We start from the raw sequence: 27,548 nt of genomic DNA, 5'->3' as shown, positions 1-27,548 counted from the left end.
CTCTGCCATGCCCCCCTCCAGGTGTTAGACCCCTTGAAACATCTTTTCCATCACTTTTGTGGCCAGCATAATTTTTTTTTCAAAGTTCGCATCCCCATTGAAGTCTATTGCGGTTCGCGAACTTTAACGCGAACCGAACCTTCCACGGAAGTTTGCGAACCCGGTTCGCGAACCTAACATCGGAGGTTGGGCCCAACTCTAATGTAGTCCTCCTCTTGCAGCTTGTAGGAGTGTATGGGGCGGAGCAGAGCAGTAGCAGGAGGGATTGCCCCAGTCAGAGAAGCAGTCTGGAATTGTCATGGAGACGGGGGCGGGGCTTTTACTCCGATTCTGAGTGGTATTTAGTGATATTTAATGAATAGTCGATTCAGAGACGTAAGAGTCGTCTCTTTAATGGGAGCCGATTCAGAAGAGCCGATTCTCTGAAAAGGGAATTCCCATCACTACTCTGGAGCAGAAACTTCCCTTCTCCCGGGCTGTGTTGCTGTCTTGTGCGGGGGCGGGGCTCCAACACGGACACATCACATTCTTCTCTCTGTGACTGCATCTGTCCCCTGGCTGTCTCGCTCCAGTGTCTGTGTGCAGTCAGTGACACAGGTGGGGGGTCAGACTGTCGGGGGCATAAGCTGGCTGGCCGCTGGCTCCTGGTTTGACTGGCGTGGGGCGGAGTTAAAGGCTGGGCCACACGGGATAAACACTTTACCTGTGTGGCTACTGAGAAGAAGGGGCTTGCTTTAAAGAAGGAGCCTGGCAGAGAAGAGCAGTATTGATTGCTCTATTGGCTGGGGAGAAGTGGAGGTGGAGGCACTGCTGAGCACATGGTAGAGTGCCGAGCACCGGGGACTGAGTCGGGAGGTAATATAACATTAAAAAAAAAAACATGGTCACAGTAGCAGCGGTGGGGGAATGCGCCTCACCACCTCATGGCGCCTCACCACCTCATGGCGCCCCAGGCAACCGCCTATACTTGCCTGGTGGGTGAGACGCCCCTGAGGACATTATATAACTTACTATACAGCATTTACTGTACACAAGCAGTTTATGTTCGACAATCAACAAATATAAGTTAGAAACATAAATATCTGATTCCTGATAACATGTTCTGGAGCATGTACATTGTCCGTATTATAAGCCATACTCATGTCCCAAGCATCAACCACAGCCACAGGAAGGTCCCTGAAGATGTCAGCAATGATGAAATAATGGGTATAGCCATGGAAGTCACTTAGTCTCTCAGGTTCTGCACTTATTTCTCTGGGATTCTCAGTCTTGATGACAACCTTTGTGTCTGGACTCCGTAGTAAGAGACGATATATGGCTTTATGGACATTGAGGGCTCTCCTTATGAAGAGATGGATGGGGAAAAGTCGGAAGTGTTGACCCAGGGAGATGGCAAGAACGTAGTCTGGACCACCAGCCAATCGATCTATTTCTTGAGTCATATAAGTGTTACCTTTTACTGGATACAAGCGAAGCGAGTAGCAACAAAGGGATGGAAGTGCTTTTTCCAGTATAGGACAATATTTTTCTCATGGCTTGTTGCTATAAGCAGGGAATCCAGTAAAAGTCTGTCTGGGTTATGAGCTTTCAAGTCTATATGGCAAAATCAAATAACCAAGTTAGTGACAAAATTCCATGAAAATGTACGGATAATTTGCATGGCTCTATACACAAACTCAACAATATTCATAAATTAGCTCACACTTGCAATGTAAATAATGCCCAAATGTCTGGTCATGTGACTTTTTTGCCTGTTTTCAAAACGTATTCCAAGGAGGTTGAGGTAAATCACAGTCAACTAAAGGTCATTCTTCTGTTCAAGGGGTATACAAACAAAACTGCACGCTATTCAGGTAAATCTACTGTAGGGAGAAGAGCTGCAGTTTGATGTCTGACAGCATGCCTCAGGAGATGCCTGTAGAAATTTTCAAGCACCAACTACAGGACCTAATCAAATCAAGAACATATTGTATTTCTGACCAAAATGGGTGCAGGTGTCTCCTGTTTATGTGACTGGAGACAGGGGCATAACAGTAGGGGCTGCAAGGGATGCAGCTGCGAAGCCTGCCCAGGGACACTTTGGGGGGCAGGAGGGGTGGCAGCACATGAGGGGAGAGTATTGCCCACTCACATCGCTGGGGAGGGGGGCCCACTCTCCTCCTTCACCTTGGGCTCTCCCTTCAGCGCTTCCCCCTCCAGCATTAATTGGCGACAGAGGAGGGCAGGAATAGGGAATGTGGATATACTTCCCCGTTCCACACGACGGAAGTTCTTCTCTACAAGAGTCTGACGCTACATTCTGTTTATCAGGAAGTAGCGTGAGGCACTTAGAGACCGGACCTCCGGCGCATAGAAAAGGTATGTCCATATTCACCCAGATTTTTCCAACATGTTTGATCAAATTTTTATCGAAAAAATGGAATCGTCCTGACAGTTTGTCATCAGTGAACCTCATTGCAATCAGGCATGGTCGGAAGAGCCAATTTCCGATTCCGTGGTAAGTCCGCATACCGCCACTACCGAAATTCCACCAGAAAATTTTTAAATCTCTCTCTCTCTCTCTCTCTCTCTCTCTCTCTCTCTCTCTCTCTCTCTCTCTCTCTCTCTCTCTCTCTCTCTCTCTCTCTCTCTCTCTCTCTCTCTCTAAACCATACTACCATTATGATCAATTCAATAGAAAAAGTAGCATGATTAAGGATTGGTACTTTTTGAAAAGCATGCTTATATACCATAGCTGGGATTTGAACCCAGGATATTATTTAAATAGAAATTCCGTTCCGACTAACAAAATCGGAATTATTAATTCCGACCGGAATAACGGAATTAATAATTCCGCGGAATTTTCCGACCATGCCTGATTGCAATGACAACCTATGCACTGTGCAAAATATTGCTTGCTTGGCAGTTGGAAAAGCTGTTATTTCCCACAATGCAATGAGCTTCACACACAGCAAACTGTCAGGACCATGGTCATGACATTACACTGTGGGAGGGGTTTCACCACAATATCAACCTTTCAGATATCCCTGATGATCTATTCAAGAAAAGGCAAAGATTTCTTGAGGGAAAGGGGGTATCAACTACTGATTGGCATGACGTTCAATCCTTAGTTTAAGTTCCTCTTTAAGCTGTTAGATGGTATTATAAAATGTGTGTGAAGATTTAATTAGGCTATTTTTTGTATTACATATGATTGAACATTTTAATGGTTCTGTACCTTTTAGTGCGCCTACCAACAGTGCAAACCATTGCCGTAGGGTTGAGTCTCCCAAAATAAAGACCATCTTGTCCTTTAAACATGTGTACATCTGTTCGGGTGTGCTAAAATTGTTTATTTTGCAGAAAACAGGTCTCCAGGTATCTTGCAGCACAAATCCACTGGGGAATGGTGAGGGCATCCCTACCTTGCAGGGTTCTTGAGGTGCAGGAGCTTGCTCTGTAGAAAAGATCAAAAGCAAAAGGATAAGCAGGTGGAAGAAGAAAGTTTGTATGTAAGGGAGGGTTAGGCTGGAATAGGAAAAAGTAGAGAAGGAGGAAGAAAATGAACAGAAGGATGAAGAAGGTAGGGAGGGGGATAGGAGTAGACAAACGTTTAGTTAAAGTGGGAGCAGGGGCGTAACAATAGACCCTGCAAGGGATGCCTCTGCAGGGGGGCCCAGAAGCCACAGGTTTCAGAGACTGACAACTAAGGGCATGGAGAGAAACAGTATTCTACTCTCATACCATTGTTATGTTGGTTGCATGTGTTTATCACACAGATAAGGAATCGTACATACTTTGGAATTTGAACACTGTCTCTGCTCCCTAGGGTTTGTAAAAACATCTGTCTCACACTGCAGCAGTTCTGATGACTTCATGTACAACATTGCAAACAAAGGTTGGGAACAAAAAAGTTGTAGACCTTCCCTCAGAAGAGATTCCTAGATTCTTATCACACACAGGCTAGTGACCTTATGGTGTCTGATTACTGGACACAGTGGAGTGGATAAGATTGACGTCTGACTGTCGCTGCCTCATTGAGAGCTTGTTGTCTCACACTGAGTCCAAGATCCTGTAATAACAGTATCAAACTATATCATGCTCAGCATGTCATTGTTGTTCCTCCATATAGCATGTGCTCTCATGTAGTAAAATAATACGGCTGTGTGTGTATGTATGTACTGGGAACAGAGCTGCAACAAGTCCTTGTCGGCTACAAGGGGCTGGAGGAAACCCCGGGTAAGTAGATCTGGGGGTAGCATAGAATGCCTGACGTTTCCTTTAAGTCCAAGGCCCCATTCACACTTAGAAGCGCAAAACGCTGGCAATTTCAGCTGGCGTTTTGCGGGAGTGATTTTTCCGCAATTTCAGGTGGATAAATTACTGGACAGTGCAGCGAGTTCTCCGCGATCGCGTTTTAGCATTGAAACGCAATCGCCGGGAAATCGCCTGAAAATGGTGCAGGCTACACGTTTTGTGATTTTGGGTGATTTGCGCTAATTTGCAGTGATTAGCGCAAATCGCTCAAGTAAAAACGGGTCCATAGGGTTTTATTACACTAGCGCTTTCAAAAGTGCTAGCGTTTGAAAGTTTTCCTGAAATGGCCGGCAAAACGCTCAAGTGTGAATGTGTCCTTAGTGTTTCTCTCTGCATGGGGAAAACACATTGGTCCTCAGTTTTCCTGTGCAGAAAGCGAGAGGGGTGGGGGGGGGCCCTTCCAAAGTTTTGCAGGGGGGCCCAGTGATGTCTAGTTACACCCCTGATAACAATGGTACGAGAGTAGAATACTGTTTCTCTCCATACCCTTAGTTGTCAGTCTCTGAAACTTTTCCCCCCACGGGGCCTCGTGTGACTTCTGGGCCCCCCTGCAGAGGCATCCCTTGCAGGGTCTATTGTTACGCCCTTGCCTAATTTTGTTTAAACAATTATTGGACACTTTCTGTAAATGCAATAAACTTCATTTCACTTCTCAAATATCACTGTGTGTGTCTCCTATATGATATATTTAACTGTCATTTTTTATCGTAACAACCAATGATTTATACGGGAAAATCATGACGATTAACAACGTTGCCCAAACTTTTGCATCCCACTGTAAATGAAATGGGCAACCTGATCTGTAGATGAGGCCCTTATATATTGAACCATCACTTGGCTGCTGTGATTGTGAGTGGTTTATACAGTGACTTTTAGTTAGCAAATATTGCCATTTAATGATTTCCCACAAATGAACATTGACAATATGAGAAAACACATTTTCACCAAATGGATTGATGTCTGTGGATGAATCCTTAAGAAACATGTTTTCTCATGCCCACAGAGCCCGTACATGGCCAAGAAGAGGCTCAGCAACAAGGCGGACTAGTCATACAGTAGAGGTTCAGTAATTGGGTGGATGCTGAGACTAGCAGAGGTTCAACAATAGTTTAGGAATAGGTTAGGTAAAGCAAAGGTCACAGAAGAAAGGAGCACAAGCAAACATGCTTCAATTCACAAAGCATAACCACATTCGGGAATGCAGAAAACGGCTGATTTTTCCAAACATCTTGCTAAACACCAATTCACTAATGTTGTAACCACACTGCGAAAGTAAAATGACCAACTTCTGAGGTAGATTACTGACTTGTGCAGTAAGTATCTCAAAAAAAGTCAATTCAATTTAAGACCAGCTCTGACGTGTCAGTAACTAATAATCAGCATAAGGTGCAGGAAAAAATTGACATTGAAAAAAGCTTTTAGTATCCCTATGTTCAGATTTATATAGTGATACTCAGAAGAGAGTCCTCTAGTAGCATGCAGGCACATCTAATGTGATGCAGGAAGCCCTTTATTCTCAAGCTGCCATGGGACACAGGTTCGGCTCATGCAGACTAGTAGGAAGAATCACAGCTTGCTGCACAGACCTACTTCACTAGTGAGACTTCTACATTAGCCCCTAGTGGAGCTTAGTGAATTGAAGCAACATTTTTCGATATATTACCAAACTTTACAACATGCAGGGGCGATGCTAGGATCCTCAGCGATCCAGGGCACTTTTGGGCACTCGAGCCAGAAAATGGGTGTGGCCATGCACCAGAATGTGGGTGTGATCATAGGTGGAGCCAAATTTTCATAAAATGAACAGCGTTCTAAGTAGGCCTGCTCAGTAAAATGTCGGATAAAGCCCCCTCTCCATTCATATAAAATTAAAAAAAAAAAAAAGCAACATATCACATAAATAGGCAGTGTCACTTAACTTAAACAAAACTAAGCAGTTACCTGGTGTGAGGAAACGCGGAAAAGCCGCCGTCTCTCGAGGTGAGGCGGCTGTTTCCGCGTCCAGCATGGCGTCACAACGCGGAAAAAACGCCGCATGCCGCATGGGCAGTGCGGCGGAATCCGCATTGGTAACGGCGGAATCCGCATCAGAGGCGGCCCCCGCACTAGATACATTGCATGACAATACTGGTGTGGCTGGGACTGATAGTCCACCAGGATTCAGACTTACACGCGCGCGAGCACAGATGCAGAGTTTAAATAGCAGTTAGAAGGGTGTCGGCTGACCAGCTGGGTCAGCTGACAAATTCCACTGCTCTCATTGGACCAGCAATTAGGGAGGTCCTGGAAAGGTCCTAGAGTATATATACTGCTGGTTGTTCACTTGCTCTTGGTCTGGCGTGCGATCACATATGTGGGAGCACTCAGACCTGTAGTCAGATCCTTAAGTGTGCCGGGACCAGCTGGAGCTGTAATCCTACACTTAGCTAGATTCTGTTGATAGCTAAAGTACTAGTTTGATTGTGATTATATGTTATGACTTTTGCCTGCTTTGACTATCCTCCTGAACTCTGATCTTGTACCTCGATATTTCTGATACTCTGTTGCTGAACCCCGGCTCGTTCCTTGACTCTGTTTCTGCCTCCTGATTTTGTACCCCGATATATCTGATACCTCGTTGCTGAACCCTGCCTGTACTTTGACTCCGCCTTTGCCTCCTGATCTTGTACTTTATCTGTCCGTGTGTGTACGACCTGGCTTGTCCGACCTCGAGAACCGACCTTACCGTTAGAGGCGGTTACTCGCTCTGTTAGCGATCCTTTCTCCTGAGGGTCACTTTCAGATATACCTTCCTACTGTCAGTCTGACTCCTCCCGTCTTGGAGAGCTCAGGTCTGCGGAAGGAATCTGTGCAGTACTCCTTGCTGCATTGAGGCCTTGTCCTCTAAGTGTTACTGTTACACCAAACACTACACTCTACTCAGGTGAACAGAGGTTAGTTTGTATATCGGATTATCGGTGAGACTGCAGATCACTTATAATCTGGTATATATCTGTATTTCCGGTGATACTGCAGATCACCGGTAATCAGATACTCTCTGCGCCCACCGATCGTTACAGAACGCCAGACCAAAATACAAAATGGACGCAAACACTGATTGTCTGGGTGTACTTGCCGCTTCGGTGGACAACATCAATCAAGTACTGGGCACTCACATAACTCTTATTGATGCCCTATCAGGGTCTGTACAAACCCTCCAGACATCAGTGGATCATGTGCGATCCTCTCCTAGCTCTGACATACGTATGCCTGTACCTGAAAGCTTTTCCGGCCACAGATCTGACTTCCGGAATTTTAGGAGTAGGGTGTTGTCCTATTTTGAGTTGAGACCCCAATCTTCGGGTACTGAGATCCAGAGGGTCACGTTTATTAAAACTTTGTTGTCCGGCGACTCCCAGTCTTGGGCGTATAGCCTGCCCGCCGGAGACAAAGCTCTTACCTCTGTAGAGGAATTTTTTAAAGCTATGGCGGTAATTTACGACGATCCGGACCTTGCCTCGACTTCTGAGCGGAAGCTCAAGCTTTTGCGTCAAGGCGAAGGTCCGGTCGAAGATTACGCGGCCGAGTTTAGGAGGTGGTCAGTTACGGCCAGGTGGGACACCTATGCCCTATTAGATCATTTCTTGTCAGGGCTGTCCGATGAGGTCTCTGATTTGATATTAAGCCAGCCCGAGCCCAGAACAGTCGATGAGGCCATCTCAGCGGCCATCCGAATCGACCGCAGGCTGCGCTACCAAAAACAGACCAGGGGTAGTTCCCGTCTCAGAGGGGTATCTTACACCACGGTCCCAGTGACTCCACCTACTACTATTTCACCTTCTCCTGTCGTGCCTCCTTCCGAGCCGATGCAGATTGCTCGGTCAAAATTAACCCAGGTAGAGCGAAGACGGAGAATGACCGAACAGCTGTGTTTGTACTGCGGTGAAGGGGGGCATATAGTACAGAACTGCCCCAATAAGCCGGGAAAACGCTGCCGCTTAGGAGTGGTGGGGGGTAACACCCTGGGCGTCCGACTTTTACCCCTAGAAGAAAAACGATTGCTTCTTCCCTGTACCGTTACATGGGAAGATAAGACTGAGGTCACGGAAGCCTTTATCGATTCAGGCTCCGCGGCAAATTTTATGGATTCGGAGTTTGCTAAGAGATTGTGTATTCCGCTCACACCAGTACAACCACCCCTCCAGGTTACGGCAGTGGATGACTCTCCTCTGCAAGGGAATCACCCACTGTCTCAGACACCAGAGGTGGGGGTCACCATAGGGGTACTGCACTGGGAAAAGTTACAGTTCTTTGTGTTGCATATGACAACCTCCACCATTATACTCGGCATGCCATGGTTGCACCTTCATTCTCCACACATTGATTGGGCCACCGGCCAACTAATTTCTTGGTCAGCACACTGCTTTCAGCGATGTTTAGGGAAGGTGACATTGGGCCAAACCAGGGTTCATGTTCAGGGGGTACCTGAGCAATATGTGGAATATTCTGATGTATTCTGTCCCAAGGCTGCAGACAAGTTACCCCCACATCGCTCTTTCGATTGCCCCATTGATATACGTTCAGGTTGTATGCCCCCTCGGGGTCATTTGTACAATTTATCTGGGCCAGAGAAATTGGCTATGAAGGAATATATCCGTGACAATTTAGCCAAAGGCTTCATCCGGCCGTCCCGATCGCCTGCTGGAGCAGGTTTCTTTTTTGTTAAAAAGAAAGACGGGGGCCTGCGGCCCTGTATTGATTACCGGGGACTAAATAAGATCACGGTAAAGAATCGCTATCCGTTACCCCTGATAGACGATTTATTTACGCAGGTCACCGATGCTAAGATCTTCTCAAAGCTGGATTTACGGGGCGCGTACAACCTGGTGCGCATTAGAAAGGGCGATGAGTGGAAAATGGCCTTTAACACGCCAGACGGGCATTACGAGTATCTGGTGATGCCCTTTGGGTTATGTAATGCCCCGGCCGTTTTCCAGGAACTCATCAACGAGGTCTTCAGAGAGGTGTTGGGGAGATTTGTGCTGGTCTATCTAGACGATATACTTGTTTTCTCCAACAACCTCTCTGAGCACAGAATACATGTGAAATTTGTACTCAACAAATTAAGACAAAACTCACTTTATGCTAAGATTGAGAAGTGTATTTTTGAAGTCACATCTGTCGCCTTTCTGGGGTACATAATTTCCACCACGGGCCTGTCTATGGACCCCGCCAAAGTCTCCGCTGTTTTGGAATGGCCTCAGCCGGTTGGGTTGAAGTCTTTACAGCGGTTTTTAGGCTTTGCGAATTATTATAGAAGGTTCATAAAGGGGTATTCCACGGTTATCGCACCCCTCACCTGTCTTACGAAAAAAGGGGCAGATACCACCCACTGGTCTCCTGATGCATTAAGTGCTTTCTCCACTTTAAAAGATTTGTTTTGTTCCGCACCCATCCTGAGACATGTAGACACCTCTTCTCCTTTTATTGTTGAGGTAGACGCCTCGGAGGTTGGGGTAGGGGCTGTGCTGTCTCAGCGGTCAGGCTTGCAGGGAAGGCTACACCCTTGTGCGTATTTCTCTCGTAGGTTCTCTCCGGCAGAGAGAAACTACGATATAGGCAACAGAGAGCTCTTAGCCATTAAACTTGCCTTTGAGGAGTGGCGTCACTGGCTGGAAGGAGCAGAACATACAATTACTGTATACACGGATCACAAGAATCTAGAATACATCGAGGGGGCTAAGAGATTAAGTCCCCGTCAGGCTCGATGGTCTTTGTTTTTTTCGAGGTTCAGGTTCATAATTACGTATACCCCGGGTAGCAAGAACATTAAGGCAGATGCCCTGTCCAGATGCTTTGAGTTGGAGACAGCACAGCCTTCTGCCCCAGAGACCATTGTCCCACAAAATTTGGTGCTGGCCGTAACAGAGACTTGGGAAGACTGGACAGAGACCTTGAGTCCTTTTCAGCAGGATGTCCCTGAGGGGAAGCCTGAGGGGGTTTTATTTGTGCCTCTGCCATTCCGTCTCCGGGTGCTACAGATATTCCATTCACACAAGAATGCGGGACATCCTGGGGCATCTAGAACGCAGGATCTTGTGGCCAGGTGCGCTTGGTGGCCGTCTCTGGCAGCCGACTGCAAAGAATTTGTTAAGGATTGTGCGGTATGTGCTAAAAGCAAACCCTCCCGGCTGGCACCTGTAGGGAGGTTGCAGCCTTTACCCACCCCGAATGAACCATGGACCCACTTGTCCATGGATTTTGTGGGTGAGCTTCCCAGATCAGAGGGCATGTCGGTCATTTGGGTGGTAGTCGACCGCTTCAGCAAGATGGCCCATTTTGTGCCCTTGAAAGGACTCCCCTCGGCCCAGGAATTGGCCGACTTGTTTATCAAACACGTGTTCCGGTTACACGGCATTCCGGAAAACATAGTGTCCGATCGGGGAGTCCAATTCGTATCTAAATTCTGGAGGGCATTCTGTCATCAAATGGGCATGAAGCTGTCGTTTTCATCGGGCTACCACCCACAGACCAATGGTCAGACGGAGAGGGTCAACCAGTCGTTAGAGCAGTTTTTGAGATGCTACGTTGCAGAGGCGCAGAATGACTGGGTCAAATTTCTGCCCTTTGCAGAATTTGCACAAAACAATTTGAAAAGTTCTTCCACTGGATTTTCTCCGTTCCAGGTTGTGTCTGGAAGATTGCCCAAATTTTCACCGTTACCAGTGGCCTCCACTCCGTTTCCAGCTCTGGAGGCTTGGCAAAGGTCTTTTAAAGACATTTGGCGGACGGTGAAAGACAGTTTGGAAAAGGCGTTTCTGAGTCAGAAGGGTCAAGCTGACAAGAAACGGTCTTTGGAGTGGAGATTCCAACCAGGAGACTTGGTTTGGGTATCCACACGTCACTTGGCCCTGAAACAGCCCTCAGACAAGTTGGGTCCCAGGTTTGTCGGGCCTTTCCCGATAGCCAGAAGGATCAACAACGTCACTTACGCTGTTGATCTTCCCGCTAGCATGCGTGGGGTAAGGTCCTTCCACGTATCCCTGCTTAAGCCAGCAGTCCATGTGGGTCCCACTCCTCCTCCTCCTGTGTTGGTGGATGACCAACCTGAGTACGAGGTAGAAAAGATTTTAGATTCACGCGTTGTACAAAACTCGGTACAATATCTCGTACATTGGAAAGGGTACGGCATTGAGGAGAGACAATGGGTACCGGGGAGTCGCATGCATGCGGACGAATTAAGGAGGGAATTTCACGCCTTACATCCCGAGAAACCTGGTAGGATTTGTCCGGAGTCCACTCCTCGGGAGGGGGGTACTGTGAGGAAACGCGGAAAAGCCGCCGTCTCTCGAGGTGAGGCGGCTGTTTCCGCGTCCAGCATGGCGTCACAACGCGGAAAAAACGCCGCATGCCGCATGGGCAGTGCGGCGGAATCCGCATTGGTAACGGCGGAATCCGCATCAGAGGCGGCCCCCGCACTAGATACATTGCATGACAGTACTGGTGTGGCTGGGACTGATAGTCCACCAGGATTCAGACTTACACGCGCGCGAGCACAGAGGCAGAGTTTAAATAGCAGTTAGAAGGGTGTCGGCTGACCAGCTGGGTCAGCTGACAAATTCCACTGCTCTCATTGGACCAGCAATTAGGGAGGTCCTGGAAAGGTCCTAGAGTATATATACTGCTGGTTGTTCACTTGCTCTTTGTCTGGCGTGCGATCACATATGTGGGAGCACTCAGACCTGTAGTCAGATCCTTAAGTGTGCCGGGACCAGCTGGAGCTGTAATCCTACACTTAGCTAGATTCTGTTGATAGCTAAAGTACTAGTTTGATTGTGATTATATGTTATGACTTTTGCCTGCTTTGACTATCCTCCTGAACTCTGATCTTGTACCTCGATATTTCTGATACTCTGTTGCTGAACCCCGGCTCGTTCCTTGACTCTGTTTCTGCCTCCTGATTTTGTACCCCGATATATCTGATACCTCGTTGCTGAACCCTGCCTGTACTTTGACTCCGCCTTTGCCTCCTGATCTTGTACTTTATCTGTCCGTGTGTGTACGACCTGGCTTGTCCGACCTCGAGAACCGACCTTACCGTTAGAGGCGGTTACTCGCTCTGTTAGCGATCCTTCCTCCTGAGGGTCACTTTCAGATATACCTTCCTACTGTCAGTCTGACTCCTCCCGTCTTGGAGAGCTCAGGTCTGCGGAAGGAATCTGTGCAGTACTCCTTGCTGCATTGAGGCCTTGTCCTCTAAGTGTTACTGTTACACCAAACACTACACTCTACTCAGGTGAACAGAGGTTAGTTTGTATATCGGATTATCGGTGAGACTGCAGATCACTTATAATCTGGTATATATCTGTATTTCCGGTGATACTGCAGATCACCGGTAATCAGATACTCTCTGCGCCCACCGATCGTTACACCTGGCTTCTGTAGTGGCTAGTTTGGCTTTCTGCTGGGTGGGCTGGCCTGCTGTCAAGTTGTCTGGCACTCCCCCAATAGCATTCCCTGACCGTCTAGTGGAACCCCTCCCATGCTCCCACTGGCCTTCCATTGAGGCACCACAACTCCCAGCATGCCCCCAAGGAAGAACCACAGCTCCCTGCATGCCCCCCAAAAGGCATCACAGCACCCAGCATGGTACCAAAGCACCCAGTATGCCCACATAGAGGCACAACAGCACCCAGCATACCCCAGATTGAAGCACCACAGCTCCCAGCATGCCCACCATTGAGGCACCACAGCTGACTCTGCCTGGGGGACTACTGGGGCACCCCAGAATAAACCCGGGGCACGTGCCACTGATGTTTGGGGCTAGCAATGCCCCTGTATGGAAATCTAAGTGAATTTGAATACCAAACAATGTGGTTTTTAACCACTTCAGCCTAACTGGACGAAAATTTTCGTCCAGTTAGGCTGCGCGCACTCTCGCGGGTCACGCACGCTCCTGCAGGCCCCCCCCGTGCGCGCCCCCACTGCTGGCCATTATCCCATTGATCAATGAAAGGGATTATAAATCCCTTTCACTGATCGGACCCTCCCCCCCCCCCCCCCCCCGGAGAAAAGCCGACAGCGTCTCTTCAGATGCTGCGGCTTTTCTGAGCTCTGGTCTTCTTTCTTCTTCCTGGGAGCGAGATCGTCGCTCCCAGGACTTTTTCACTGTGGCCATCTTGTGGCCAAATAGCAAACTACACCAAAAACACACTTTGTATTAAATAAATACATTTTTAAACATGAAAAATCCCCTGTTTACCCGCCACACCAAAAAATACCCACATACAAGTTTTAATTTAAAAAAAAATTTACAATAATAAAAAAAAAAAAAAAACATAAATAGTTACCTAAGGGTCTAAACTTTTTAAATATTCATGTCAAAGGAGTATAGCAATATGATTTATTAAATTATGGGCTTCTAAATAGTGATGGACGCAAATTGAAAAAATGCACCTTTATTTCCAAATTGAATATCGGTGCCATACATTGTGATAGGGACATAATTTAAATGGTGTAATAAGCGGGACAAATTGGTAAATAAAGTACATAGGTTTTAATTATGGTAGCATGTATTAATTTCAAACTATAATAGCCAAAAGCTGAGGAATAATGATTTTCTTTCCATTTCTTTCTTAATATTCCTGTTAAAATGGATTTGCAATAAATTAATTCTCAGCAAAATGTATCACCCACAGAAAGCCTAATTGGTGGCGAAAAAAACAAGATATAGATCCATTCATTGTGCCGAGTAGTGATAAAGTTATTAGCAAATGAATGGGAGGTGAAAGTTGCTCAGATGCAAAAAAAGTTCAACCCTGTAGGCTGAAGTGGTTAAGGACCAGAGACCGCTGCTACCAGGACGGAATCTCGCCGCCATCACTGCGACCCCCAGGACATAGACTCTGCCATCTCTATGACGCCAGAGTCATGTGAGCCGGTCAGGAGCCGCCTTTATTGGCTCCTGACCCTGTCTTTCAATGTAAGCCAATGGGAGCGGCTTAAATTGAAAGACAGGGCCAGGAGCCAATGAAATCGGCTCCTGACCGGCTCACATGGCTCTCCTGTCTCAGAGACGCTTCTGCCGACGCTGGTCTGTGAGCTTCAGGACAGAGCAGAGGAGTCAGCAGCTGCAGAACTGATGGAGAGAAGAATATGGCGATCGAACAGGGTGATCAAAGCGAATGGACAGACAGAGCGGATGCAAAACACTAAGGACTAAGAATCTAGGAATGTAAATGACACTTTTCTGAACTTGGAGTTGAGTCGGACTGTTTTATAAAACCCACTGATAACCAATTACAGGCTATAAAGCTTTTGCATAGCAGAGGAGCGTATGAGAGGTATCGGCGCAGGAGACTTGGGTGCAGGATACAGCCAGTATATGGCTGATTCTGCTGCTGCACAAGTTCCCGGCCGCGCTAAACACTAATCCCCCTACAGGCCGCCATGGATGGTGGGGAATTAAATAAATTGGCTTCCAGCAAATTGCTGGAAGCCGAATTATTGGGTTTTAAAAGTAACTTCAGCTCCATCTTCTGACGGCGCCGAAGTTGCTCCCTGTGTGCTGCTATAGCCGTAATTCCTATTACAGCCTATGGTGGCGCCGGCTGTGCCCAAATCTGCTGCGCTGGATTAACCTCCCTGCCGGTTATCCCGAGCTCAGCTTGGGGTAACCTGGCGCGGAGGATTCCTCAGGCCCTGCTGGGCCGATTTGCATAATTTTTTTTGTTACACGCAGCTAGCACTTTGCTAGCTGCGTGTAACTTACGATCGCCGCCGCTCCGCGCCGATTTGCCGCAACCCGCCGCATCAGAGGGTGCCCCCCCCGAGACCCGTGCGTTGCCTGGCCAATCAGTGCCAGGCAGCGTCGAGGGGTGGTTCGGGACTCCCTCTGACGTCACGACGTCGATGACGTCGGTGACGTCATCGCGCCCGTCGCCATGGCGACGGGGGATGCCCTCCTGGAAATCCCGTTCAGAACGGGATTTCAGGATGGGTATATGCGCCGGCGGCGATCGGCGCATTCGGAGGGACGCCGCAGGGAGGGGGGAAGCATGTAGCTAGCGCTAGGCATGCTAAAAAAAAAAAAAGAAAAATTGCCAAAAAACACCCTCCCTGCCGTGCGCAGCAATTTTTTATAACAGCAGGGAGGTTAACAGTGTTCGAGCAGAGAAACAATCCTGAGAGCAGGGAACAGATAAAAAAACAAAAACTCAATAATTAGATGTCTCTCCATGGGAACTGTAGTAGTGTAGCAACTCTCATTCACATTAAACATTTTAAACAGATTTCTACCACAAAATAAGACAGACTCCTAAAATTCCCATTTAGTTTTAGGACTGTAGAAATAGAAATAGTGGCCTTAAGGGGAGCCTAAAATGAGAGTCTAGGGGCCTGATTCACAAAGCGGTGATAACTCAGTTATCACGCCTAAAAGACTTTAGGCATGATAACCTTTGCACCGCTGAGTTAGCACCGCTTTGTGCTGATTATCGCGTGCAAAGTCCCGCGCGCAAACGCGCACGCGCGCGCGCAAAGTCCCATAGGGCTTAATGGGCGCTACGCGCGCGCCTGCGCGATTGCGCGCGCACGACTTTGCGCGTGGAAAATTTGCGCGAGTTTCTTCCTATCATGCCTAAACTGAGTTTAGGCGTGATAAAGGGCTTTTCACTGGCGTGCAAACACTTTGCACCGCTTTGTGAATCAGGCCCAAGGTGTCAATTCTAGCGTTGCACCATCTTAAAGTCAATGGGAACTGTTTTATTGTTTGTATTTTGTTATAGTGGTCAACTTACCTCATTCTCCTATAAAACATTCTGTCCCTATTTCGTTAGTCTTTCTGCAGGCTGGCCCCCAAAATCTGTTTTTATTTTTTGACCAGTTCTGTCGAATATTGTAGCTAGAGAGAGGAGGTAGAGCTTTTCCCTGCTCTGTCACTTCTCCGTCATCTCCACCCCTTGCTCCGTCCTCTCAGTCACGCTCCCGCTGATGCGCAGCTCCCCTGCTCTCACTACAAAAGCGCACAGCGCTGTGTGCAGGTCTTCATGTGTGGCTCCCAACTTACACACAGTGCACAGTGACAGGCAGCGCTGAGGGGAGAGAAAAGTCACAGTCACAACGTACTGTGTGCGCACGCTGTTCGATACACGTGGGCGCGCGCACATGCTCACAGCCGCGCACATGAAAGTCTGTCTCGTGCTACTTTATCGGCACTTGAGACAGATATTTGAGAGGAAGAGGCTGCCGACCCGAAAGATAAAGAAAAGGTTTGCAGCCATCTTGGAATTATAAGGCAAACATTTCAGGCTGTATTTAATGAACCAGGGGCAGGGGAGCGGCGAAATTAAGGAGAGGTAAAAGCATTTTTAATATAAAAGCCATACATGTCATAAAAAGTGATTCCCAATGGCTTTAAAGGAAACCAGAGCTGAGTAATAAAAATTGTATACATACCTGGGGCTTCCCCCAGCCTCATGTGCACGGATCGCTCCCATGCCTACAGTCTGGATTCCGACCTGCACACTCAAGTGAAACAGCCATCGCCAAGGTGGTCAACGACCTTACCCTTGCCAGGGCCAAAGGCAGTTATTCCATCCTGCTCCTCCTTGACCTCTCTGCAGCATTTGACACTGTTGACCACCCCTCCTCCTCCAATTACTACAGTCCATGGGCATCCATGGTCTTGCCTTGGCCTGGATCTCGTCCTACCTATCCAATCGCTCCTTCACCACTTCCTTCAATGGCTCCTCCTCAACCCCTGCCCCCCTCTCCGTTGGGGTCCCCCAGGGCTCTGTTCTAGGCCCCCTTCTTTTCTCCATATACACTTCCTCAATTGGCAAGCTTATCTCCTCCCTGGGCTTCAATTACCACCTTTATGCAGATGACACTCAGATTTACCTCCATACCCCCGATCTCTCATCCACCACCATAAACAAGGTCTCCTCGTGTCTCTCAGCAATTTCCTCCTGGATGTCAGCTAGGTTCCTAAAGCTTAACCTAGACAAAACTGAGCTCCTGATCTTTCCACCCCATGCTGCTGCACCCCTCCCAGATTTCCACCTCACAATCGACAACACAACCATTCTCCCTACCTCCCAGGCCCGCTGTCTGGGTATCACCTTGGACTCTGACCTCTTGTTCATCCCACACATCCAAAACATCACCAGAGCCTGCAATTTCCACCTCCGTAATATCTCCAAGATCCGCCCCTTCTTAACCCCGGACACGACTGAACTGCTCATCCATGCCCTCATCATCTCCCGCCTTGATTACTGTAACTCCCTCCTTTCTGGCCTCCTCCTGAAACGCACTGCCCCCCTTCAATCAGTGATGAACGCGGCTGCAAGACTCATCCATTCTTCACACCGCTCTGCATCCACATCTCCCCTTTGTGAATCCCTGTACTGGCTCCCTATCCATTTCAGGATAAGTTTCAAGATTCTATGTCTGGCGTATAAATCTGTGCACAAAACCTGCCCTACCTACATCTCGGAGCTTGTTCACAGGTATACACCAGGTCGCCCCCTCCGTTCCTCCAACGACCTTCGCCTCACCACCCCATGCATTTCACACTCCCATGCCCGCCTGCAGGATTTCTCAAGAGCTGCCCCCACCCTCTGCAATGCCCTTCCACCACCCATCAGACTTGCTCCCTCTTTCAACACACTCAAGCAAGCCCTCAAAACCCACCTCTTTATGATGGCCTACCCACCTCCTACCCCACAGTGACTCTCTAATGAGTATTTAACAGCCCCACCTAGTGTTTCCACACCACCCTTTAGATTGTAAGCCTCTGGCAGGGTCCTCCATTCCCTAGTGTAATCTACAGGATCACGTGCTCCTGTCCTATGACAGCCTGTACTTGTATTACTGGGCCTACCTAACCAGCCCATATCACACGATCATGTATTTTGAACAATTTGCATGTTTAACTTTGTTCTATGTTGTATAACCCTATGTATGTCATCCTTGTATCATTGTATATATTTATTGTCCAGCGCGCCGTAATATGTTGGCGCTTTATAAATACAATAATTCATAATTAATTAATAATGCCGTCATCCTCAGTCTTCTCCTGCTACGGTACCGGGTCCCGTAATTTAAGCCAGTCGCGGCCAGTCTGACACAAGAGAAATGCGCTCTCTACATGTCTTTCCGGCGGCTGCTGGAGAGATACATAAAGAGCGCACTTCTCTTGCGTCAGACTGGCCGCAACTGACAGAAGTGACAGGACCCGGCACCGGAGCCGGAGAAGACTGAGGACGGCGGCATGGGAGAGATCTGTGCGGATGAGGCTAGAGGAAGCCCCAGGTATGTATAAAATTGTATTACTCAGCTCTGGTACACTTTAAGTCTAAAAACAAAAGGGAGTACAAGGAGGTCTAAAATGCACACCAACATTGCACTTTGATATCACAGGCAAAACCCGATACAGACATTTCAGCCATCATTCTAGCATATGGCCCCTTGATGTTGACAATGAATGTTGACAAACAAGCACATCAGTTTTTACTCACCCTTCTAATGTCTCTCCTCAGACAGCCTAGCAGCATATCTGTACAGCTCTTATTCACTGCAGTCCCCCATTGATGAATGAGCAATACAGTGTGGCTTAATGGTTGTGACAGCACCTGTCTGTTTCTGCGTCTTCACCAGCTCTCCAGCGGCAAGGCAAATGCTACAGTGCTGCTCTAGTTCACCGCATATTTTTCCCATAAAATATGATTATGATTGAACAAATGACTCACCAGTGTTCACGTGGAAGAGGTTATTATCAGCCAGCTATAAATTCTCATCACACTGGTTGCACAGCCAAAACATGTATACTGAGATCACCATGCGGTGTAACATGTTTCTGGATGTTTGTACGGGTAAATGATACAGATGAACCTCTTCCTCCACTCAACCCCCCCGCGCACTCACACATCGAGAGAAAGTGCTGTATTTTTTGGACTATAAGACTAACTTTTTCTCCCTCAAAAGTGTAACAAGGGGGCATGAGGTACAAAGGGGGCATAATCCACAAGATGCCCCTTCACCATGGATGCACCAGGTTTAGTAAATGTTTTCCCCTTGTTTTTTGCCCACTAAACCTAGCTGCGTCACATGGTCAGGAGCATCTTATAGTCCAAAAAAATATGGTATATAAACCCCTATAGTTTATAAAAGCCAATAATCTTACGCCAATGCGCCTAACAAAGATCAGTATTGTCTAATGCTAGTTACACGATGCAATTTTCTAAAAGATTTACGCTCAGATTGACCATTTCCAACATGTCTGTTCTGCTTTCCAATCACTTCAGGAAACTGATCAGAAATCAGATCAGACATGTTAGATTTACTGTCAGATCAACTGTCAGAAAATTGCATCATGTGTAAAGGTGTAGCGAACGGTTCGCCGGCGAATGGTTCCAGGCGAACATTGGTGGTTCGCATTCACCTGCACCAGGCGAACTTTTCCGGAAGTTCGATTCGCCCCATAATGCACTATGAGGGTCAGGGCAGTTTCTAGGCTAAAATGCACCCAGTGCGAGGGTGTAAAAATTGTGACCCCCCCCCCCTGGAGCCAGGTATAGGTGCCTGCAGTATAGGTTAGCCAGGTCCAGTTGCACTCAGTATAGGTAGCCAGCTATAGGTCCCCCTGGTATAGGTAGCCACGCATAGGTGCCCCAGTATAGGTTAGCTAGGTAGGTGCCTCCAGTATAGGTAGCCAGTATAGTTGCCCCCAGCATAGGTTAGATAGGTAGGTGCCCCCAGTATAGGTTAGATGAGTAGGTGCCCCCAGTATAAGCTAGATAGGTAGAAGCCCCAGGTATAGGTTAGATAGGTAGGTGCCCCCAGTATCAGTTGGATAGGTAGATGCCCCCAGTATAGGCTAGATAGGTAGGAGCCTCCAGTACAGGTTAAATAGGTAGGTGCCCCAGTATAGGCTAGATAGGTAGCTGCCCCCAGTGTAGGTTACATAGGTAGGTGCCCCAGTATAAGCTAGATAGGTAGGTGCCCCCAGTAAAGCTTAGATAGGTAGAAGCCCCCAGTACAGGTTAGATAGATAGGTGCCCCCAGTATAGGTTACATAGGTAGGTGCCCCAGTATAAGCTAGATAGGTAGGTGCCCCCAGTAAAGCTTAGATAGGTAGGTGCCTTCAGTATAGGTTAGATAGATAGGTTCCCCCAGTATAGGTTACATAGGTAGGTGCCCCCAGTATAAGCTAGATAGGTAGGTGCCCCCAGTACAGGTTAGATAGGTAGCTGCCCCCAGTAAAGATTATATAGGTAGGTACTCCCAATATAGGTTAGATAGATAGGTAGGTGTCCCCCACCCCCACATAATGGAGGTCTTGGGTGGTAGTTACAATACCACCACAGACCCCCACTCAGTGCCGGTTGCCACTGACAGGCCAACAAACCTGCCTTAGTTAGTAAGCACCCCACCCCCAGTGGCACATGCAAGTCCTCCCAAACCCCCTCAGCCAGAGAGAACCCCCCCCAAGGAATTGTCACAGCCACCCTAGAACCCCCCAAATGGCTCATACAGGTCCTCCAGATTTATATTATTTAATTCACTGAGAAACCAGCATGACTGACATCATTTATGAAACTTAAATAGAAAATACATGCAGCTCACAATAAAACAAAAGTTGCACAGCATTACTTTGGGTAAGATTTCCATCCATTATTGTGTACAGCATTGTTTGTGTGAGACATGCAGCCCTGCCTTGGCTGTCAGGGCTCTGCATAAAGTCACACACAGTAAGCAGAGGAATTCTGTGTCATCTGCTCCTGGCTGCAGAGGTCATATACCTCCGGAGCAGACGACAGTCTCACAGGAATTACACTGGAGATTTATACCTGGCTGGCTGGCTGGCTTGAAAACAGAAATAATGCGACATCCTGGACAGAGCAGAACGCAGCTTTTTGTCCTGTTGCTGCTTCTGCCTGGTCTTCTTACGGAGACAGAGGGGCGGGCTCGGTCGGCTGGCTGCCTTACTATCATTGGCTGGAGACAGACACCAGCTCAAAAATGAGTTACTGATTGGAGGGCGGGAGGGAAGGGAGAAAAAAAAGCCTTATGCTTCTCACACAGTGCAGCCGCTGGGGACCTGGCTGCTTATATCTGCGCACCACACTTGTGCACAGAAAACAACGTAAACACTGAGTGGCTCCCTAGCAGTGTCCTCCATCCTGCGCCCACCTTCCTTCACCTGCTGGCCTGCGCTCAGTGCAGTCGCACGGCCCGCACGGTGGTAGAAACGGCCCTGATGAGGGTCAACTTTGACCCTCTGCATCACAGTCAGCAGGCACATTGTAGCCATTCAGGCTACAGTAAGCCCTGGAGCCCCACCCCCCCTTATATAAGGCAGGGTCCGGCGGCCATTACACTCACTCGTGTGCCTGCTAGTGAGAGGAAAGGGACAGCTGCTGCAGACTTGTTCTTCTAGGGACAGATTAGTTAGGTTCTTGGCTGCTTAGTTTGCTCCTTGGCTGATTGTTATTGCTTTATAGCACCCTAGCTTTTGTCAGAGCTCATCCTGTACTTTTTTTTTTTTTTTTACTGTGTGTCAAACTGACACTTTTGTTGCATGCACAGCCTTGCTAATTGATAGTGTGTGTGTGCCACTGCCAGCAGCCCAGCACATTCAGTGACTGTCTGACTGCCTGTGTGTGTGACAGGGAGCTGCACATTGTACTATCCAGTACTGCATATACCCAGTACCTGTTGTGTTTACTTAACCCACCTCATCACTGGCACTGCATGTACCTAGCTTTGTGTTGAGTGAACCCAGCTCACTGCATCCTACTACTACCTGTTGTGTTTACTTAACCCACCTCATCACTGCACATAACTACCTGTAGTGTTGAGTGAACCCAGCTCACTGCATACACCTAATACCTGTTGTGTTTACTTAACCCACCTCATCACTGCACATAACTACCTGTAGTGTTGAGTGAACCCAGCTCACTGCATATACCTACTACCTGTTGTGTTGAGTGAACCCAGCTCACTGCATCCTACTACTACCTGTTGTGTTTACTTAACCCACCTCATCACTGCACATAACTACCTGTAGTGTTGAGTGAACCCAGCTCACTGCATACACCTACTACCTGTTGTGTTGAGTGAACCCAGCTCACTGCACCCTACTACTACCTGTTGTGTTTACTTAACCCACCTCATCACTGCACATAACTACCTGTAGTGTTGAGTGAACCCAGCTCACTGCATATACCTACTACCTGTTGTGTTTACTTAACCCACCTCATCAATCACTGCATCCTACTACCTGTTGTGTTGAGTGAACCCAGCTCACTGCATACACCTAATACCTGTTGTGTTTACTTAACCCACCTCATCACTGCACATAACTACCTGTAGTGTTGAGTGAACCCAGCTCACTGCATACACCTAATGCCTGTTGTGTTTACTTAACCCACCTCATCACCAGGGATGCTCAAATTCGGCTTCGGGAGATATCCGGATTTTTGCTACCGGATATCTCCCAGTAATGCTGTGCGGGCTGGGCGGGGGGTCAAGCTTACCTCTCTGACGTCTTCTTCGGTCATCCCTCGGCGCCTCCCACGATGCGCTCCAAGCGGCGGTCACCTGATTACAAACACTTCCTCCTTCCGGGTTGAAGGAGGAAGTGTTTGTAATCACGTGACGCGCATGGAGCGCATCGTGGGAGGCGCCGAGGGACGACCGAAGAAGACGTCAGAGAGGTAAGCTTGACCCCCCCGTCCAGCCCGCACAGCATTACTGGGAGATATCCGGATAGCAAAAATCCGGATATCTCCCGAAGCCGAATTTGAGCATCCCTACTCATCACTGCACATAACTACCTGTAGTGTTGAGTGAACCCAGCTCACTGCATATACCTACTACCTGTTGTGTTTACTTAACCCACCTCATCACTGCACATAACTACCTGTAGTGTTGAGTGAACCCAGCTCACTGCATACACCTAATACCTGTTGTGTTTACTTAACCCACCTCATCACTGCACATAACTACCTGTAGTGTTGAGTGAACCCAGCTCACTGCATACACCTACTACCTGTTGTGTTGAGTGAACCCAGCTCACTGCATACACCTACTACCTGTTATGTTTACTTAACCCACCTCATCACTGCACATAACTACCTGTAGTGTTGAGTGAACCCAGCTCACTGCATATACCTACTACCTGTTGTGTTGAGTGAACCCAGCTCACTGCATACACCTACTACCTGTTGTGTTTACTTAACCCACCTCATCACTGCACATAACTACCTGTAGTGTTGAGTGAACCCAGCTCACAGCATATACCTACTACCTGTTGTGTTGAGTGAACCCAGCTCACTGCATCCTACTACTACCTGTTGTGTTTACTTAACCTACCTCATCACTGCACATAACTACCTGTAGTGTTGAGTGAACCCAGCTCACTGCATATACCTACTACCTGTTGTGTTTACTTAACCCACCTCATCACTGCACATACCTACCTGTAGTGTTGAGTGAACCCAGCTCACTGCATACACCTAATACCTGTTGTGTTTACTTAACCCACCTCATCACTGCACATAACTACCTGTAGTGTTGAGTGAACCCAGCTCACTGCATACACCTACTACCTGTTGTGTTGAGTGAACCCAGCTCACTGCATGCACCTACTACCTGTTATGTTTACTTAACCCACCTCATCACTGCACATAACTACCTGTAGTGTTGAGTGAACCCAGCTCACTGCAAATAGCTACTACTTGTTGTGTTGAGTGAACCCAGCTCACTGCATACACCTACTACCTGTTGTGTTTACTTAACCCACCTCATCACTGCACATAACTACCTGTAGTGTTGAGTGAACCCAGCTCACTGCATATACCTACTACCTGTTGTGTTGAGTGAACCCAGCTCACTGCATCCTACTACTACCTGTTGTGTTTACTTAACCTACCTCATCACTGCACATAACTACCTGTAGTGTTGAGTGAACCCAGCTCACTGCATATACCTACTACCTGCAGGGCTGGCCCTAGACTTTTTGCCGCCTGAGGCAAATTTTGAAAAAATTATTGCTGCCGCCGCCGCCGCGCTGGATGGGTAGCGGGCAGGGCGGGGGTATTGGGCCTAGCGGCGGGGAGGGGGGTCTTACCCCCCCCTCCCTCGCCTGGGTCCCCCGTCCTCCGCTCCTCTCCAGCCTTAAATACATCAGAAGCGCAACTCTCGTAAGAGGCAGTGGGCGGGGAGGACTCACCTCTTCCTCGCTCGATCCAGCGTGCGCTCCACTGACGTCCCTTCCTGCAGCGCCGCCCATTTACAATACAGTGGGCGGCGTTGCAGGAAGTGACATCAGTGGAGCGCACGCTGGATCGAGGAAGAGGTGAGTCCTCCCCGCCCACTGCCTCTTACGAGTTGCGCTTCTGATGTATTTAAGGCTGGAGGGGAGCGGAGGACGGGGGACCCAGGCGAGGGAGGGGGGGTCCGACCCCCCTCCCCGCTGCTAGGCCCAATACCCCCGTCCTGCCCGCTACCCCTCCAGCTGGGCGGCCGGCTCCCCGCACCCACAGACGGGCGGATGCCGCCCCTAGAAATTTGCCGCCTGAGGCAAAAGTTTCACCCCGCCTCATGAGCGGGCCGGCCCTGACTACCTGTTGTGTTTACTTAACCCACCTCATCACTGCACATAACTACCTGTAGTGTTGAGTGAACCCAGCTCACTGCATATACCTACTACCTGTTGTGTTGAGTGAACCCACCTCACCGCATCCTAGTACCTTTACTGTTCAGTGAACCCAGCTCACTGCATCCTACTACCTGTTGTGTTGAGTGAACCCACCTCACTGCATCCTAGTACCTTTACTGTTCAGTGAACCCAGCTCACTGCATATACCTAGCATCCCCCCGAGATAGACAAAATGGACAAACCAGGTAGAGGAAGAGGTAGAGGCAGACCCAGAGGAAGGCCACCAGGCACCGGCAGGTCTGTGCGAGGTGGTGTTGCTGTGATTTCGTGCGGACCTGCCCCAAAATACAGTGCTCAGAAGAAGGCACGTGCCATCACTTCCCAAAATCGTGAGGAGGTGATTGAGTATTTAACACAGAACACCTCATCTCCCGCAGCCACCAGCGCTACAACAAGCACCACATCCGCTGCATTTGACACTTCGCAGGAGTTATTTGGTGGTGGTGGTGGTGAAATCACCGATTCACAGCCACTACTGCAACAACAAGAAGAAGGCGCAGGTACACCACCTCCTACGTCTGAGTTAGGTGGCGATAGTATGGATGTAACGTGTGTGGAGGGGGCTGATGAAACACCTGAAGTTGCTGCAGTTGAGGAGGTGTCTGAGGAAAGTGCAGCTGGCCAGGAGGATTATGATGACGATTATACGGATACCACATATGTTCCCGGTAGAGGAGATGACCAGGGGGACAGTTCAGAGGAGGAGTCAGAGAGGACTAGGAGGAGACGACTCCATGATAGAAGCAGAGGGAGCTCATCCTCAGAAACAGCTGGGGGCAGTGTCCGGCGCCATGTATCGCCAGCTATGGCCAGACAGCCAACATGCCCTTCAACGTCAGCTGCTGATGCCACCGTAGCGCCATCACCCCAGGGGGGCTCAGCGGTTTGGAAATTTTTTAACGTGTGTGTCTCAGATCGGAGCAAAGCCATCTGTTGTCTCTGCCAGCAAAAAATTGAGCCGTGGAAAGGCCAACTCTCACGTAGAGACAAGTGCCTTATGAAGGCACCTGGAGAAAATGCACAAACAGCTATGGCAAGAACACCTGAGGAAAAGCAGCACCCCTCAAAAGACAAGCCACCCTCCTTCTCCTCTTCCTCCTTCAGGTGCATCGTCTTCATCCACTTTCTCCCTTGCACCTTCACAGCCACCCTCCTCCACACCGCCTCTTCCCTTCAGCGGTTCCTTCTCCTCTGCCCACAGCAGTACCCAGCTGTCCGTGAAGGAAGTATTTGAGCGGAAGAAGCAAATGTCTGCCAGTCACCCTCTTGCTCGGCGCCTGACAGCTGGCGTGGCAGAACTATTAGCTCGCCAGCTATTACCATACAAGCTGGTGGATTCGGGGGCTTTCCGTAAGTTTGTGGCCATTGGTACACCGCAGTGGAAGATACCAGGCCGCAATTATTTTTCACAAAAGGCCATACCCAAACTCTTCCGTGCAGTTAAGAGGCAAGTGGTGTCATCTCTGGCACACAGCGTTGGGTCAAGGGTCCACCTGACCACGGATGCCTGGTCTGCCAAGCACGGGCAGGGCAACTACATTACATACACAGCCCATTGGGTCAACCTGGTGACCGATGGCAGCAAGCAGGAAGTACGTGGCTGCGCAGAGGACCAACTTGTCACACCTCCACAGCTTGCAGGCAGGCCTCCAGCCACCTCCTCTCCACCTGCTATCACCGCTTCGCTGTCGTCATCCTCCTCCTCCTTCTCCTTGGCTGGTGCCGCCATCTCCTCTCCAGCTACACAGCCCCAGCACCCCAGGGCCTATGCTGCATGCCAGGTGTGACGGTGTCATGCAGTGTTAGACATGTCTTGCCTGAAAGCGGAGAGTCACACTGGAGTAGCTCTGCTGGCTGCTCTTAACAAACAGGTGGAGCAATGGCTGACCCCGCACAAGCTTGAGATCGGCAACGTGGTGTGTGACAACGGCAGCAATCTCATTGCTGCGTTGAATTTGGGAAAGCTGACACACATACCCTGCATGGCACATGTGCTTAATCTGGTCGTGCAAAGATTTGTGTCCAAGTACCCAGGCTTAGAGGACGTCCTGAAGCAGGCCAGGAAGTTGTGTGGGCATTTCAGGCGCTCTTACAAGGCTATGACACGCTTTGCGGAGATTCAGCGTAGAATGAACTTGCCGGTGAGACGCCTGATTTGCGATAGCCCGACTCGCTGGAATTCCACCCTGCTGATGTTCTCTCGCCTGCTAGACCAGGAAACAGCCGTCACCCAGTACCTGTATAATTACAGTACAAGGACACAATCTGGGAGGATGGGAATGTTGTGGCCCAACAACTGGACACTGATGCGAAATGCATGCAGGGTCATGGAGCCCTTTGAGGAGGTGACCAAACTGGTGAGTCGCGATGAGGGCACCATCAGCGACTTGATTAGTGTTGGGCGAACAGTGTTCGCCACTGTTCGGGTTCTGCAGAACATCACCCTGTTCGGGTGATGTTCGAGTTCGGCCGAACACCTGACGGTGCTCGGCCAAACCGTTCGGCCACATGGCCGAACTAAGAGCGCATGGCCGAACGTTCCCCGAAC

At 48.8% G+C, this 27,548-nt stretch overlaps 1 pseudogene; it reads right to left on the bottom strand.

Moving 5' to 3' along the window:
• Positions 1–887: 887 nt before the first annotated feature.
• Positions 888–21,258, bottom strand: LOC137542321 (NXPE family member 2-like; annotated as a pseudogene).
• Between the last annotated feature and the right edge of the window lie 6,290 nt (positions 21,259–27,548).

The sequence above is a fragment of the Hyperolius riggenbachi genome, chromosome 12 (genome assembly GCF_040937935.1).
Source record: "Hyperolius riggenbachi isolate aHypRig1 chromosome 12, aHypRig1.pri, whole genome shotgun sequence".
NCBI lineage: Eukaryota > Metazoa > Chordata > Amphibia > Anura > Hyperoliidae > Hyperolius > Hyperolius riggenbachi.
This window is presented reverse-complemented; position numbering and strand designations above follow the sequence as displayed.